Source organism: Pelobates fuscus, chromosome 5 (assembly GCF_036172605.1).
Source record: "Pelobates fuscus isolate aPelFus1 chromosome 5, aPelFus1.pri, whole genome shotgun sequence".
NCBI lineage: Eukaryota > Metazoa > Chordata > Amphibia > Anura > Pelobatidae > Pelobates > Pelobates fuscus.
This window is the reverse complement of record NC_086321.1, coordinates 288,994,137-289,010,946: the sequence shown is the minus strand read 5'-3', so window position 1 is coordinate 289,010,946 and position 16,810 is coordinate 288,994,137.

Genomic DNA, 16,810 nt, shown 5'->3' with positions numbered 1-16,810 from the left:
CAGACATATGACCTCAATTACACGCCCCTGCTACAGAAAGCATTCCAAGATCTATAGAACTGGGACAAACGGGCGAGAATCAAACAACAAATACTATATGTCCCTACTAAGGCAGGAGGCCTCTGACTTCCAAACTTTAACCACTACTACCACTCTGCACAGCTAGCTCAAATCCAGAACCTCCATGCTCCCTACGGCATCAAGAGATGGGTAGACCTAGAACACACCATCTTTGGAAGAGACTTCCCATCCCTATACATCTGGCTTCCAACCCACACTCCCCTCTACATCCCCAGCGATACTCACATCCATTAAGATATGGGATAAAATAGCAGTCAAAAGCTAACCAACATCCGACCCCTCACCACTCACGCCAATCCTAAGGAACACGCAATTCGCCTCGGGCTTGCATCCTAAAGACTTCGTCCACTTCGAAGGAAACAACCTCACTAGATTCTACTATTTCTTTGCCAACCAACACCTAATCCCTTTCTCTGACCTCCCAAGACCAAATCCACTTACAACTTTTGATCTTTTTTGCCACATTCAAATTAAAAGCTTCCTTAGCACCCCAACGAACAGCAAAGCAGATACCACCCCCTAACGCCATTTGAAAGGGCCTGTATGCACCACCCCACCCAAAAGGGTCAAATATCTGCGCTATACACCCTTATCACTCACAGCTTAGAGGACAACACCCTATCATACCTGGCGGCTTGGGAGAGGGACCTGGGATTTATTGGGGACCCCAAAGATTGGATAGACATGTGGGAAGCCACCGCCAAAGGTTACTATCTGCGTCAATCATAAGGAACATCGCATACTCATGCAATTGTATGTCACCCCCATACAGTTAAAGCAAATGGGAAGGGCAGACTCAGACAGATGCTGAAAAGGATGCGGAAACAAGGGAACCTATATACATCCCTGGTTGGAATGTGAACACATTGCACAAATATGGTGCCTGGTATCACAAATGACCTCCCAAGTCTTGCACTCTGATATTCCACTAGACCCCTGGATCTGGCTACTGTCTAAACCCCTCCAGAATACCAGGAAGGCCCAAAACAAACTTATCACCAAGATAGCCCTAGCTACGAGGAGGGCAATAGCTGAAAAATGGGGTAGCCCGGATACACCAAATCTGGACACAATCAAACTTAAAATAAATACCAGAAAGATGGACAATCTTTTCGCAGTAATACATGACTCAACAAAGCACCAATAATAATATTTGGGATCCCTGGTTATTTGAATTCCCATTAATGCTCTAACACGGCTCTCTCTGGAATTGCCCCTTCTTCCCACACAGACCTCCTGGCCCCCTGACACAAACCCCTCCTTTATTTTCCCTCTTTCTCCCCCCCTCCTCTCTCCTCCTTCTCTTCCGACCTTCCCCTTCCCTCCCATACCCCCCCAAACACGTTTGCCCCTTAAACTTCCTCCCAACATACTCGCCCCCAGCCTGATCTATCACGACACAAGGGGCTGGCCCCCTCTGATCACTCCAACCGCATCTACGGGGTCACACTATGCCACCCTAGTTCCTCACCCCAAGAATCACGCACTTTACTAGGACCCAAACAAAGTAAACGTACATAAGCTAGCGCACTCTAGAAACCCTAGGGCCTACAACAATAACGTGAAAATAATCCATTCTACAAGACGCCACAAAGGTCCACCCCCACACACAGCATACGGTGACACTAGAGATATCTATAACACCACACAGGACTTGAACACACATTCCCTCAATCATACGGAAAACACAATTCTGCACATCAACCAATCAGCAATGTGGGGTGGACTGTGCTTAATGAAATTATGTATGCAAACCTGTTTATAATATGTTATTACCCACTAACCCACACCTTTTATTCTGTTACCCCTCCCCTGATACCCATGATATGATACACACTTATACATGTTGAAGGTACAGAAACATCCCACGCATCATGAAACCCTGATGGTTCTCCCTACTGAGGGAGGCATAGGAACATCACTACTATGCAACACAGTGTATGACTGATAGCACCACACTCTGGAAAGACCATACAATGGATTGTATTACTATACCCTGCTGTACTCTCCGTGACCCTGAATGCAACAATGTAAAACTGTAAATGTACCTTTTTTCTGTAACCCCTACCCCGTTTACCAAAAAAATATAAAAAAACAAAATAAATAAAGAATTAAAATAAAAATAAAAACTGAGACAGAAAATTGAAACATGATGGCTGTCTGTACTTATCTGCATTCAAAAAAATGGAATTGGGGGCACACCCAGAACTTACATCTCTCAGCCATGTGGAGACCAAAATGTATGTTAAATATTGATTAAAGAACACAAAAATACAGTTTTTAAAAGGCTATTTAAAATCACCTATCTCAGCACACAAATATGGGTATCCAGTCCAACAGACTGGTCCACGAGAATATTAACCTGTGGACTGCAGTATATGGGTTTGACCAACATGCTTAAAAATGATAGTGTAAAACTGTACAAGGAGAGTAGTCACCAATGCAGTGTGCCTACAAGTTCCACTGTTTTCCATTGTGATTATCACACATTTAGTATTTTAGACCACTTTTTAGAATAGAGCACTTTGATAAATTTCCTGATGTGTCTCGCAGAAAACTGTGAATGCTTATTCATGTAGCATAGGTTATACTTACGGAGGGTGCAAGGATGTCGCACCTTGCAACTCCATGAGATCTGCGAATTCCATGTGCAAAATATGTAATTCTTTCATACTTGCCCCATAAGCCAAAGTTCCCAGCCTTCCCTTGGATAGAGTCTATATCCTGAGTGGAAACCATCCATAAAACATATATAAGGTAACATCATGTCACGATTCGGGAACCTAACACGCTATCAGGTCACAGATAGTAAAGGGTGCAATACCGGTCCTTAGAATGGCCGGGTTAAGCACACTAAGAATAGTCAGGAGACAAGCCGAGTAAAGGGAGCCAGAAAACAGAAGAAAGAGAAACAAGCCGAGGAATAGAGAATACAGGAGAATCGGAAAAACAAGTCAAATATACGGTAACCAGAGACACACAAGCAAATAGCAATACAGGTATTAAAGACCACAACAGGGCACTGAGAGACAGGAAAGGTAAGTATTAAAATCCTGTGCTTAATTCTGATTGGATAATTTCCCATCAGAATTAACAATCACACGTGGGAGATATCTATACCTCCCACTGTGATTGTAGTGATGTGACTTTAACGCCGGGTCACGTGGCTGACCCCGGCGTTTGTATGAATGCGCGGTCTCCCAGCGTGCAGCGTTATACATGCTGCCACTGGGAGACGAGAAGGAGGATGCGAGCGGCGTCCGGGGCTGTGAGGATGCCGCTCGCCAACAGGTAGGGGAAGAGGAGACCGCGGGCGGCGAAGAACTGAGGGTTCTGAAGCGGATTACAGCCTCCCCTTACAGCCGGGACCCTGACACATCATCTTTGTGGCATAAATATTTGTCCTAAGGAGCAACAGAAAACAGGACCAATTTTCCCAACAGGCATCTGGCGTGCACTACAGATAAATTATACTGATGTTTTATCTAACAATGCTCTTTTTTTAGATTCCTTACATTTGTGTACCACACCCTTCGAAATGTCGCAAGTATCTGTTTTCCTCCACTCATCTCAAAATTTCAAGCCCTACCCTAGTAGACAGGCTTTATTTAACCCCTTAAGGACACATGACGTGTGTGACACGTCATGATTCCCTTTTATTCCAGAAGTTTGGTCCTTAAGGGGTTAAAGATACTCACCACTGCAGGCATGCAAAGCATATGGCATACTCACTAAGGCGAACTTCTACTCTCCAGGGTGAATTTTCATTCACCAATGACTAGTGAGTGAGTGAGTGGAAATGTTGAGCCCAACACTATGCCCTTATCTGTCCATTCCACTACTGATACCGGAGAAACTGACGGAAGCCAAGCACAGAGAGATGGACACAGGTTTCTTCAGGAAGGAAGAGATTCTTTATTGGATCACCGATCAGGACTCAGAGGGACTAGCGTCACCAAAATACCACAAGTTCTGAGCCCCGGACAATAGTGCAGGCTCCTTATATAGGCATATAACTCCTCCCATATTAAGCTCCACCCGCACATTCTCTTAACCAATCAACACAAATAAGAATTAACTTCCTGTTTGACCGCATGGCTTGTCCAGCACAATGGAGGAGGGGAATACTATATCCTGTATTCTTGCACATGCTCCGTACACTACTGATCGTATCTTGCCTCGTGCAACCAACTGATCGATACGTCAGCATATGCACGTACACATGCCACGTGGTAATCTCGGCCTACTAAATTTATTTTTACCGAGATTCCACCACATTCCCCCCTTTGATGCCTCTTGATATTTTACAATTACTTGAGGCATCACTTAACCTTAGTTTTGCTTACACCGCAAGTTACCTTGAACCAGACCAGACTTATCTTATGATGTGAATCTTCAACATTCATCTTCCTGCATTGGTTCTCCCTGATCTAGAGCCTTATACTTATATATCGCCATTATCTGTGCAGCAGCCTTCCTCTCTGCTATACTTCCTATCAGGCTTTGCACAGACCTAACTACTAAGGGTATAAGACACGGTAGGAGTAGACACAACAGTAAAATCAGTAGGACTCCACCTACCACTGCCTTAAGCCCTCCAAACCACTCATACCAGCTACCAAACCAACTACTTGGATTGTACCCTTTCCATACCTGAGTAGGCACATGCGCTAGTTTAACCATATGGCTAGTAAGCTCAGCTATTGCTTGTCCTTCGTCATCTATTTGAAGACAGCAATTGCTTAGGTTAAACTTCCCACATACACCTCCCTCTACTGCCAAAAGGTAATCCAAGGCTAATCTATTCTGGTATACTGCTGTCCTCATCCTGGTATTATGTTTCACTAGGAGATTGAGCGCTTGTGATGTTTCATTAGTGATAATCTCAACCACCGCCTGTAATCTTATAATGCGGTTGAGCATATAAATAGGGGTTCTATAACCAAAGGTACCATCTTCTGCCCACGTGGCTGGCCCATAATAATCTATGATACGCTGGGGAGGCCATTCATTATCTTCCCAGGTGCCTATCTCTAAGGGTCCCCTTTTCTTCCTATGATTCACGTCATATACTTTAAAACCTAAAGTCTCACCTGTTTCAATAGGTAACAAGAAGAAGGATGGTTTGAGCATACCCAACACACATGCCCCTTCCCAGTCCTGTGGCAGCTCCGAATAGGCTTTCTTACCACAGATCCAGTACAAATTTGCTGGGGCTCTCCAGGTAGATGTGATGGATAAATCAAACCACACATCCTTTAAATTGGCGTATCTAGCAAACGGGTTAGATGGTTCTGAGACATTTGAAGCCGACCACCAAGTTGTATTTTTAGTATCATCATCATAAGCTTTTTGCCCTAGACAAGTTAATTCTCCTACAGAAGTATTATACATTATTCCTTTCCTTGCTATGCAAACATAACCTATGATGGAGGTCTTTAATCTCCACTCAGATTTACCTCTAACACTCAAATGATAATCGGCTTGTGTAGATATTAGTTGGTCAACTGCCTCAGAACCGGACATTACCTCCTTTGCTTCCCAAGGCCATTGGTCTCCCATGTTAGTACCTCCACACACATAGCAGTTGGTAACATTAAGACTACCGGCAATACTCTCGGCTAAATCTATGAACAGGTTTTTAGCGTTATGGGGGATCTTATTATCTATACTCATCTCTTCATAAAAGGAATGGTATACTTGATGAGTCTGGGAGGATACCGTATCAGTCTCTATTCCTATAAACAATAATGTCCCAGGATCTAAACCCGTCCCGTATATCTGAAACCCAAATAAATTTCCATATTTGTCTAAGAACTTGTCGGGGTTATTAATAAGTATATGGACTGGGTTGCATTCCATAGACTTACAATATGGGCTAGTCGGTAACTTAGTCACTATCATGTCTTTATCTACTGTCTGTCCCCAAGTCGCCCACCCCACACAAGACCAATATGGGCAAAAGTTATAGTCTTTATTTGGGCATCTAGGACTCACATATTTATTTTTACTACTGGGACAAATATATTTATCGTTAGATCCATACGTCCTCTCCCATCTAAGATCCCCACATACATTCCACGGCTTTCTACCACTTGATATCGCCTTACATGCATCAAATAGCAGAACACCCGAAGAATATACGGATTCTAACACCGTCTTATTAATTAGGGTCCCCTGAGGATCTCCATTCCTGAGAGTCAACCAAATTGTATGAGGTTGATACTCTGGACTGAAGCACTTAGGTTCTCCTACTCCTAAATGGCACACACTATAGTCTATATTTAGGTATCTACATCTCGATACATCTCCTTTACACTCGTATTGTGAATGCCAAATTAGGGTTTGGGAAATATGGTTACCTGTTCTCGTAGTCTTAATGCATACCTCACAGCTAGGAGTGTCGGTACCTCTACCGTCCTGAATATAAAAACACATATAAATAAACACAATCAAAAGCACATCTTTTGCCGTCATCCTCAGTCTTCGTCCGTGCGAAGGCGCCTCAGCTTCCAGGATGTGAGGGCTGCAGGGAATGGAGTTCTGCTCGTCTTCACAGGTGTCCCTTCGAGACTTTCCTGGCTTATACACTATGTGTTGGTAAGCGGACAGGCTTTATTATGGCCTTCTCACTCACACCTGTAACAATAAAATTTGTAATCCACACGATTCCTCGTTACTCCGACTGAGTAGTGCGTTTTAACCGGATCTTGCAGGGATTCTCTGGATCTGCTGTAACTTGCCAAGAATCGACTGCTGCTGGTTTAACCCTGGAGTGATGTATCCACGGAGTCACTTCGGCTACTTTAATCGCTGTAGGGGTAGACAAAAGAACAACATAAGGACCTCTCCACTTGGGCCCTAACGGTACATTATTCCACTCTTTAATCCACACTTGATCTCCTGGATGATAACTATGAACAGGGGGATAAATATTCACAGGTAATCTATCTTGTACCCATTTCTGTACCTCCTCCATAGTCTTACCCAACTCTACAACCTGCTGCCGGGTAATTCCTTCTCCCAACTGACTCAAATCCCCCCTTAAGTTACCAAGTACGGGAGGTGGTCGCCCATACATAATTTCAAAAGGAGAGAGGCCCATCCTTCTGGTAGGGGTACTGCGGATTCGCAATAGAGCTATGGGTAAGAGAACGTTCCACTTAAGTTGGGTTTCCTGACACATTTTAGCCAACTGGTTCTTAATAGTTCTATTCATTCTCTCTACCTTACCAGAACTCTGGGGTCTATATGCGGTATGAAGCCTCCACTTTATACCAAGCATATGAGTCAGTTGTTGTAGGCACTGATGAACAAAAGCTGGACCATTGTCCGATCCTATAGAACAGGGTAGTCCATATCGGGGTATTATTTCTCGTAGCAAGAATCTCACAACTTCTCCTGCTTTCTCTGTACGAGTAGGACATGCTTCTACCCAGCCTGAATAGGTGCACACAATTACCAACAGGTAACGATGTCCACCCGATTTAGGCATCACTGTAAAGTCTATTTGTAGATCGGACATGGGGAGTCCCCCCATAAACTGGACTCCTGGTGGCTTTACTGGTCCTTGTCTTGCATTATTTTTAGCACACGTTACACATCTACGTACAATGGCCTGAGTCAAGTTGGACAATCTTGGTATGTAGAAATGTTTTCTGAGAGATTCTTCTGTACTGTCTCTCCCAGAATGTGTCCCGTTATGATAGTTCTGGACAATTTCTACTGCTAGTGATGCTGGTATGACTATTCTTCCATCTTCTAGCTGATACCACTTGTTCTCCAAATACTTTCCCGGTTCAGTCTTTAACCACTCCTCTTCTTGAGTTGTATAAACTGGAGTCCATTGAGACAGTGGGGTTGGTATTAGAGCAGCTATATGCCCCACATACTCCTGTCTTCCTGATTCAGCAGCACGCTTAGCTGCACTATCTGCCATCCGATTTCCTTTGGTTACATCACCATCTCCTCTCAGATGCGCTCGACAATGTATAATACCGACTTCTTTCGGCTCCCACACTGCTTCCAATAGTTGTAGGATTTCAGCTGCGTACTTGATTTCTTTGCCTTCTGAATTCAGTAGTCCTCTTTCTTTATACAAAGCTCCGTGGGCATGAGTGGTTAAAAACGCATACTTAGAGTCCGTATAGATATTCACTCTTAAACCTTCAGCCAATTGTAACGCTCGTGTTAGTGCTATTAATTCTGCCTTTTGTGCTGATGTTCCTTTCGCCAGTGGCCGAGCTTCTATCACCTTGTCTATTGTTGTTACTGCATATCCTGCATAGCGGATCCCTTCTTTCACATAACTACTGCCGTCGGTGTAATATTGAACATCGGGGTTCTGGATGGGAAAATCACGAAGATCTGGTCTACTTGAAAATACTTCATCCATTACTTCCAAACAATCATGTTGACTTTCAGTAGGTTGTGGCAAAAGGGTAGCTGGATTTAAGGTGTTTACAATCTCTAAATGCACTCTTGGGTTTTCACACAACATTGCTTGATACTTGGTCATACGGCTGTTACTAAACCAATGATTTCCTTTGTAATCCAACAACGTCTGTACTGCATGTGGGACTCGTACATAAAGTTCTTGACCCAGAGTGAGTTTATCGGCTTCAGCTACTAGCAGGGCGGCTGCAGCTACGGCTCTTAGACAAGGTGGACGTCCGCTGGCCACTGCATCCAATTGCTTAGACATGTAGGCAACAGGTCTTTGCCATGATCCCAAGTACTGTGTCAATACTCCCACAGCCATTCTTCTTTGCTCATGTACATACAGGTAGAATGGTCGTGTGTGATCAGGTAGACCTAATGCTGGGGCACTCATCAAAGCCTTCTTCACGTCTTCAAATGCCGTTTGCTGTTCTTGAGTCCATAAGAAGGGGTCGTGCTCTGTACCTTTGATGGCTGCGTACAGAGGTTTTGCCAGTATCGCATAGCTGGGAATCCATATCCTACAGAAGCCTGCTGCCCCCAAGAATTCTCGCACTTGTCTTCTATTCTTGGGTATTGGTATTTGGCAGACAGCTTCTTTTCTCTCTGGCCCCATAATTCTTTGACCTTCAGAGATATGGAATCCCAGATACTTGACAGTTGGCAAACATAACTGAGCCTTCTTCCTGGACACCTTGTGTGGCGAAACCGACCTCGCCACGTGTCCTTGGAGGGGGCTGATTGCCCGCCTCTTGCCTTTGGACTATGGACCAGACTTTATGGGAATGTGATACCCCAGATAGCCATACCATGGAGCCTATTCATATAATGAAAGACTATGGGAAAGACTTTAGCTCCATGGCAATTGTACTGTGTGAGTAGGATCTGCGCGCTATTCGGTAGTTTTGTGCGTGCAGATCCCAGCTATCTGGGGATAGGTGAAATGTCTGTGTGTTATGTGTAAATGTGACTTTATGTATTTTAAAGTGTTTTATGTTGTTTTGCAACCATGTGGTTAATGGAGTCTGCCTTTAGTCCTGGGTAATTGGATTACTTCTCCAATTAACTCCAGGGCAGAAGGGAGGAAACCAGGGTGCATTGTGGGGATGTTTTTCTGCCAGCCAGAAAGGAACAAAAGATACTTTTAGTAACTTTTGAACGCCTGGTCGGATTCATGCCATTTTTTAATATGTTGTTCCCCTGAATGGATTGATTGTGGATATGTATTTTTATGTGAATGTGATGTATGGTTTTAAAGTTATGAAAGTTGTGTAAAAGTATATTTTACACTGTATGCATAATGGGATTATGTGTCACACTAAGGGGAGGGGATGTGTGGGAGGTAACATCTATGTCATAGGTTCTTTTATGCCTCCCCCTGGGTGTGGCCTGTATGTGTGAGTGGAAATAAAAGCCAGGCTGGATGAGCCAGTCCAGAGTTCCTGTTTTACCCTCAAAGTGATGTGTCGTCTCATTATTGGGGGGAAGGATTTATTGCATGCTGTTCCAGTTGACTGCTAGGAGTACAAGCCTATTCGTATGGTTCCTATTCAATGGTCTACAGCATTCATATGCTTGGGAGAATTTAAAAGGTTTCTCAGATTCGGTGATTGTGGTGTCTGCCAGAGTGCTTGGAGTCCTCAGGAAGCACTAGGAGCATCCATTAACGGAGGTACCCGGTCGGGGTGCCAGGCGATCCGTTACATTGGTGGCAAGCGGTGGGATGGCGTCCTAGTGCGAGGTAAAGCAGCTCGGAGACACAGTTCGTTTGGATTACAAATTGAGGGCAACGCTAGCAGTCGTGCAGCGCCCCTGGGAGCAGACAAGTATGGAAGGTTCTGGCTCTGGAGATGATTGGCTGGCCGAGGTGAGGCAGCGAGTGGCCGAGTATGGGGATGATATACCCATGGAGACACGCCGGGTGATCTGGAACCAGGTCATGGCCGAGCGAAACACAAGGCTGGACCGAGAATTCCGTCTGGCGAAAGAGAGGAAGTATGCTCAGCAGCAGGAGCGTTACAGCAGCCGAGTAGAGGCTGCATCCAAGGAGGTTAGCCGTCTTTCCCTGAGGCGGCGGGAGGAACCCGAAGTGGGGGTCCTCATAGACTTGTCCTGTGAGGAACCACAACAGGCAGGTAGAGATGGGACCAAGGTCTCTCCACCGGGCCCACCGGGATGCTGGGCAGCCGGCCCAGATCCCCAGCAGCAGCCAGAGTTGTCAGGTGGGGAAGCAGGTGGCCCTTACTCACAAATTTTGAGGGGCCTCACGGATTGGTCCTGGGAAGACCCACAGATGGCAGGTGGAGATGGGACTGCGGTCTCTCTACCGGCCCTACAGGGATGCTGGGCAGTCGGCCCAGATCCCCAGCGGCAGGTTACAGTTCAGAGAGAGGAGCTTGTTACACCCTCTCTCCAGCGGCAGTGATGTGGAATTATTAAAAATCTTTATTGTACTTGTATTGAATTATTGTACTAACTCCATTTTAACTTTATACTGTGACTTCTTCAATCCTCCATTTTGTCCTCCTAACCTGACTTCTTCAATCCTCCATTTTGTCCTCCTAACCTGACTTCTTCAATCCTCCATTTTGTCCTCATGACTTAACTTGTTCATTTTAAAACTACATTACGTGACTGAACTTCTCAACCCAATTAGTACAGTAGACAAAGACTGTGTTTTCCTACAAGGACAAATACCAGGAGGTGCTGGTTACTCCTTAAGACTTGCCGGCTACTCCTTAGAATTTGTAAGATAGTATAGTTTGAAGGCCATAGAACACAGTAGTAATGAAATGTTCTATTCATAAGAGACCTTGCACCTGGACATAAAGCCTGATATCATTGACCGTGTAAAATGACGCTTAGGACCCCCTTATCCCCCCCGTGTCCAGAATAATCCCACCTCTGATGGGTGGGCACGGGACTAACCTCTTAATTTTACGAACCAATAGGTAAGACACTAACCCCGTCACTTAACAATTAATCCAATTGATGATGTTTATTTGCTGATATTCTAATAATCAATGATGACGCAAAATGCCTCTTAAAAGGGCCTGCGCGCCCGCTTTTACTTCACTTGCCAATAAACTTTCTCGAAGTTATTTTAACCTGAACCTTGCGTGTCAGACTTAATTACTTCAGCGTATATACGCAATCTAATTTTATTGATTTGGACAGGAACAGATAGACTTTGAACATTTTGGTTTACTTTCAAAAAGTACCATAACAACTTGGCGCCCAACGTGGGGCATCGGGCTATGTCCGGCCGGTGAGCCGTCCTAAGGAAGACAAGGGTGGACGGAGGAATCCAGGGGGAAGGAAGGGAGATTGATCACCTCCAGATACACGGTAGAGACTTCTGCAGAGCCACCGGTACGTTCCGGCCCCTTTGATTGACCCGTCCACGTGTCTGTGACTGCTTCCCGGGAGGACATCAAAGACAGGTAATATCTTGCCCGGTGTCTCGTTACTCACTTGTTTACCTGCATTTTGGTCTATCTGTTGCCTGGGTGTGTTTGAATTGTTTGCCTGTTTCCCCATTTTGAGATAAAGGGGGGGTGGACCTGCAGGGGATTTGCCTGGGGTTCTGTCTTGCTTGTTTTCCCCTTTTTGGGATAAAGGGGGGTGGACCTGAGGGAATTTGCCTGGGTCTTCAGTTTGTCTGCTTATCTGTTTGTATTTTGCCCCTTTTTGGGATAAAGGGGGGGTGGACCTGTGGATGTGTTCCTGGGGGTCTTCTGTTGCCTATTTTACAGTCTAGCTAGCGTTTTGGTAACCCACAGCTCCGGCTGAGGGGAGTCCGGTTTTGGTAACCCACAGCTCCGGCTGAGGGGAGTCCGGTTTTGGTAACCCACAGCTCCGGCTGAGGGGAGTCCGGTTTTGGTAACCCACAGCTTCGGCTGAGGGGAGTCCGGTTTTGGTAACCCACAGCTTCGGCTGAGGGGAGTCCGGTTTTGGTAACCCACAGCTTTGGCTGAGGGGAGTCCGGTTTTTCTTTGGTAACCACAACCCTGAGCGCTGGGGCTTGTGAAATTCCAGTTTTCTGTTTTATTTGTGAGGGGGACTCTGTTTCCTGGGGGGATTCAAGTAGGCATTGCTTGTTTTCCGCATCACGTGGTAGTGAGACTTATAAAGTGGGTTTTATAGGGGCACTACGGGAGTGAGGATAGACGTGGCCACATTCTTGTGGACTGCAGAGTAGAGAGAGGCTGACGGAACTCGGACCGGTGTCAGTTGTTTTCCGTGGCCGCTGGTAGTGAGACTTACGAAAGTCGTTCTCCGAGCGGAGACACTACGGGGTTGAGGGAGGTGACTTTGGAGTAAGCACACGAGTAAAGGAAAGGGATTATTGTTGATTTCATTTGAACTGTGATGCATGCACTGTATTTCAATTGTATTGTTGTCTTGTTTGTCTAATTAGGAGTCTCATGAACTCCTGTGTCTGTCTCTAAGGATTTTCCTTGTCTTTCATCCTTTCTATACTTCCTATGTTATTATACTATCCACTCCCATTCCTCTTAAAAGAGAAGTGATTGGTCACACACTTCTCACCTCGCTCCAATCCGTGTCTACCACCCCGGGTAGGCGGATTCAGTGACTAGTCTACGTTTTGGGAAGACGCACCTGAGAAAGTCCTACGGTTCTCGGGTGGCAGTCGAGCATTGTAGACGTTCTTGTTCAGTCTTCTCTCTCTCTCTCTCTATATCCAGGACGCTGGTATAGGGGTAAAGGGATTATGGGACAGGATTTAAGCAAGCCCAGTAAGGGCTGGTTAGCATGTGATTTGGTAGAAAACAGAGAGGGTGAGGAGATGGTTAAAGGTGTTGAAAAGATTGCAAAAGTATGTAAAATCACTGTACCAACGGGTGGAAGATTGCAACCAGAAAGTTGGCGCAAGTTACTGGCAGAAATGAAAGGCAAGCTTACAGATAATGGTTTATTAAAGACTGCTGAAGCATGGTACAGAGTAGCGAAGGCTATTCAGCTAGAAGGTTGGGTTGAGGAAGAGATAAATCACAAAGGTGTGAAATTGTTTGTGTATCATAATAACTGTGTTGCTGGAGTTTACCCTCAGCCAGCGCCCCAAAGTGGCGCCCAGGGGACGTCTATCCCCAAGGTTCAGTCAGCAGTAGGTGATAGCCAGCTGACTATGTTCCCCACTCCCAATCCTCCTAACACCCATCCCGTCACCTCCCCTGTCTGCCCGGTCCTGAATTCTGATGGATCTTTCTTTTCCCCCTCCCCGTCTCTAACATTCCCATCATCCTCATCCATCCCTACGTTACCTGCTGTACCTCCCCCTAAAATTTCACCTGCCATTCCTTCCCTACACTCTCTCTCCGTTAATGATCCCCTCCCCTCTTCCTCCGCCCAACTAACCACCTCCTCCACCCTTGCCCCGGCTCCTCCCTCTACACCCACCCCTACCAATCCCTCTCCGTTCCCTCCCATCTCCACCCCAGCTCAATACCCCACCTCCTTCCCCTCCCCAGCCTGGCCCTACCCCTTCCCATATCCCATGGCCCTGCCCTATCCCGGATATCCACTATCCACTCCCCAAGCCACTCCCCAGGTTCCGGTCATGCCCAGCCCGGCACAGTCTGCCCCGGATGTGCCCTCTTCCAACATGGCCGCCGCTTCTTCCCTTAACCCTAACGTAGTACCTTCTCCGGCCACCAATATGGCGGCCCCCAGTTCGGCCCTGATGCCGGTAATCCCCGGTGACTACCTATCCCCAGGTTATGACTCGCTAGCCACCCCTGCATCTGGGGCTCGTTCCCAACCACCGATCCTTTCACCTCATTCGGGCCCTGCACCACGCAAAAGAGCCAATATCATAGAATTCGATGATGACGAGATGGACAGGGTGTCCCATGTCTCATCGGAGCTTGCCGCGGGAGCCCCAACTCATCGTTCTATCGATGACCCCTTTGGCCACAAGGGTCGGGGAGAACAGGCCCCTCCTAAATATGTTGCTTTCAATCCCACTCAAGCTAGTGCTCTAATGAAATCACTCCCTGACCCAGAAAAACAGCCTATGCCCTTCTACCGAGGGGTAGTTCAAATTCAAAAGACTTATTCCGCCGCATGGCGTGATCTACTGAGTATTTGTGCTATTAAAGCAGGGGATGCATATTGGCCGAGTATGGCCCGACACCTCAGTACAGATCTACTCAGCAGTGATGTTGATTACCCCTCTGGAGTAACTTTTTGCACCCAACTAAGAGAATGGGCTAAGGACAAACTTGCGGATCAGGCTGCTGGCCTTACTGATGTTATTCAAGAAAAAGGAGAATCAGTGGAAAGGTTTCATGCAAGACTGTACCAAATGTTCACAGATTTGGGGTTTGATCTCACTGACAAGATTCATTCACAAATGTTGTCCGGTGCGTTTGTCCAAGGTGTTAAAGACCCAATACGCAAGGGAATCATTGCTGCACGCCCCGAATATAAGGTTGTTCCCCTAGATACTTTACTCCTAGTTGCTAGGGGCCTAGAGTCCGCCCAGACCCTTAGAAGGCCAAATTCTGCTCCCCTCATGGTGGCACGCACTACCCCTATTCCCAAGGGTACCAGACCAGAGGAAGGTGTTTGTTTTAATTGCAAGGTCAAAGGGCATTTTAAAAGTGATTGCCCGGAACCCAAGAGAGAGCCAAGAAAGCCACACAGGCCTGCCCCGGCCCCTAAGGCCGAGAAGGAGGTTCCAATAATTGAGGAACCAGATGACTAGGAAATTGGCAAGCCTGTGTCATTAACCCCTGTTATGGCAGTGTCTACAGGGGATAAGGGGGGGCCACTTGCTACAGTAACTTTGCCTATTGAAGGCCACCCTACCACATTCCTTGTTGACACAGGTGCAGCCCGTAGTGTTCTGAGAGAACAAGACCTGCCAGACCCATCTTTCCTGTCCAATATTGATGTCTCTTGTGTTGGAGTGGATGGCCAGCCAAGACACAGCCCTTTAACAACTCCACTACGAGTTGGCTCTAGCCTGCTTGCTCGTTTTGTGGTATCCTCCACTTGCCCAATTAACCTGTTAGGTGCTGATGTTCTCTCCCGTCTGCAGGCATCCATCACCTTCACCCCAGATGGGCAAATAGAAATGACTACACCCCTATCTGAACCAGACACCTCAGCCTTGTGCTCCTTGCCTCTGATGCTGCATTTGGAAAAGCCCCGTGAGAAGGCAGCAGAATTAAAGTCCAATTTCCCAGAGGTATTACAAACACAGGTGCCCGCCAAGTTATGGTCCTCAGGCCCAGAGGACATAGGTCACCTAAATGTTCCCCCTGTGGTGGTTAAGCTTATTCCAGGAGCTAAGTTACCGAGAAAACCACAATATCCATTGAAACCAGCACAGGCTGTTGCCATTTCTACCCACATCAAGGCACTCTTGGAGAAGGGTGCTCTAGTGAAATGTAAATCTGAATGTAACACCCCATTGTTCCCTGTGAAAAAGAAAACTCCAAAAGGTGAGCCAGAGAAGTACAGGATGGTTCAGGATCTCCGTGCTGTCAATGAAGCTACCGTCCTGGACACCCCTCTTGTACCAAATCCCCATACTCTGCTCTCTGGAGTCCCACCATCTGCAAAATTTTTCACAGTCATTGACCTAGCAAATGCCTTTTTCAGTGTCCCACTGGACCCATCCTGCCAATACCTGTTTGCTTTCACCCATGAAATGCAACAATATACCTGGACTGTTATGCCCCAAGGGGCACAAAATTCACCAAGTCAATTTGCAAAGGCCATGGCCACCATCCTTGACCCATGGCAAGCTGAGCACCCAGAAGTTGTTCTGCTTCAGTATGTGGATGATTTGCTGCTCTGTGGAGATGACATACCCACTACTGAAGAGTGCTCAATTAGTCTGCTTTGTTATTTGGCAGAACAAGGATGCAAAGCTTCGCTCATCAAGCTACAGTTCTGCCAACCTTCAGTAATTTTCCTTGGACATTGCCTATCTCAAGGTACCAGACATCTTACTCGGGACCGGGTAAGAGCTGTGCTGGATATTCCGCCTCCAAGGACTTCTAAGTCTCTTCATGCCTTCCTAGGCCTCATTTCCTACTGCAGAGCATGGATCCCAGAGGCCTCCCTGCTCATGCAACCTCTCTATGACGCACTTAAGTCTGACCCTTTCTGCTTAACTAATGAAGCTCTGGACAATTTCAATGCTCTCAAACGTGCCATTGCTTCTGCTCCTGCCTTGGGCCTACCTGACTACTCCAAACCTTTTAAATTATTTGTCTCTGAAAGACAGGGCCATGCAACAGGAGTTCTCACCCAA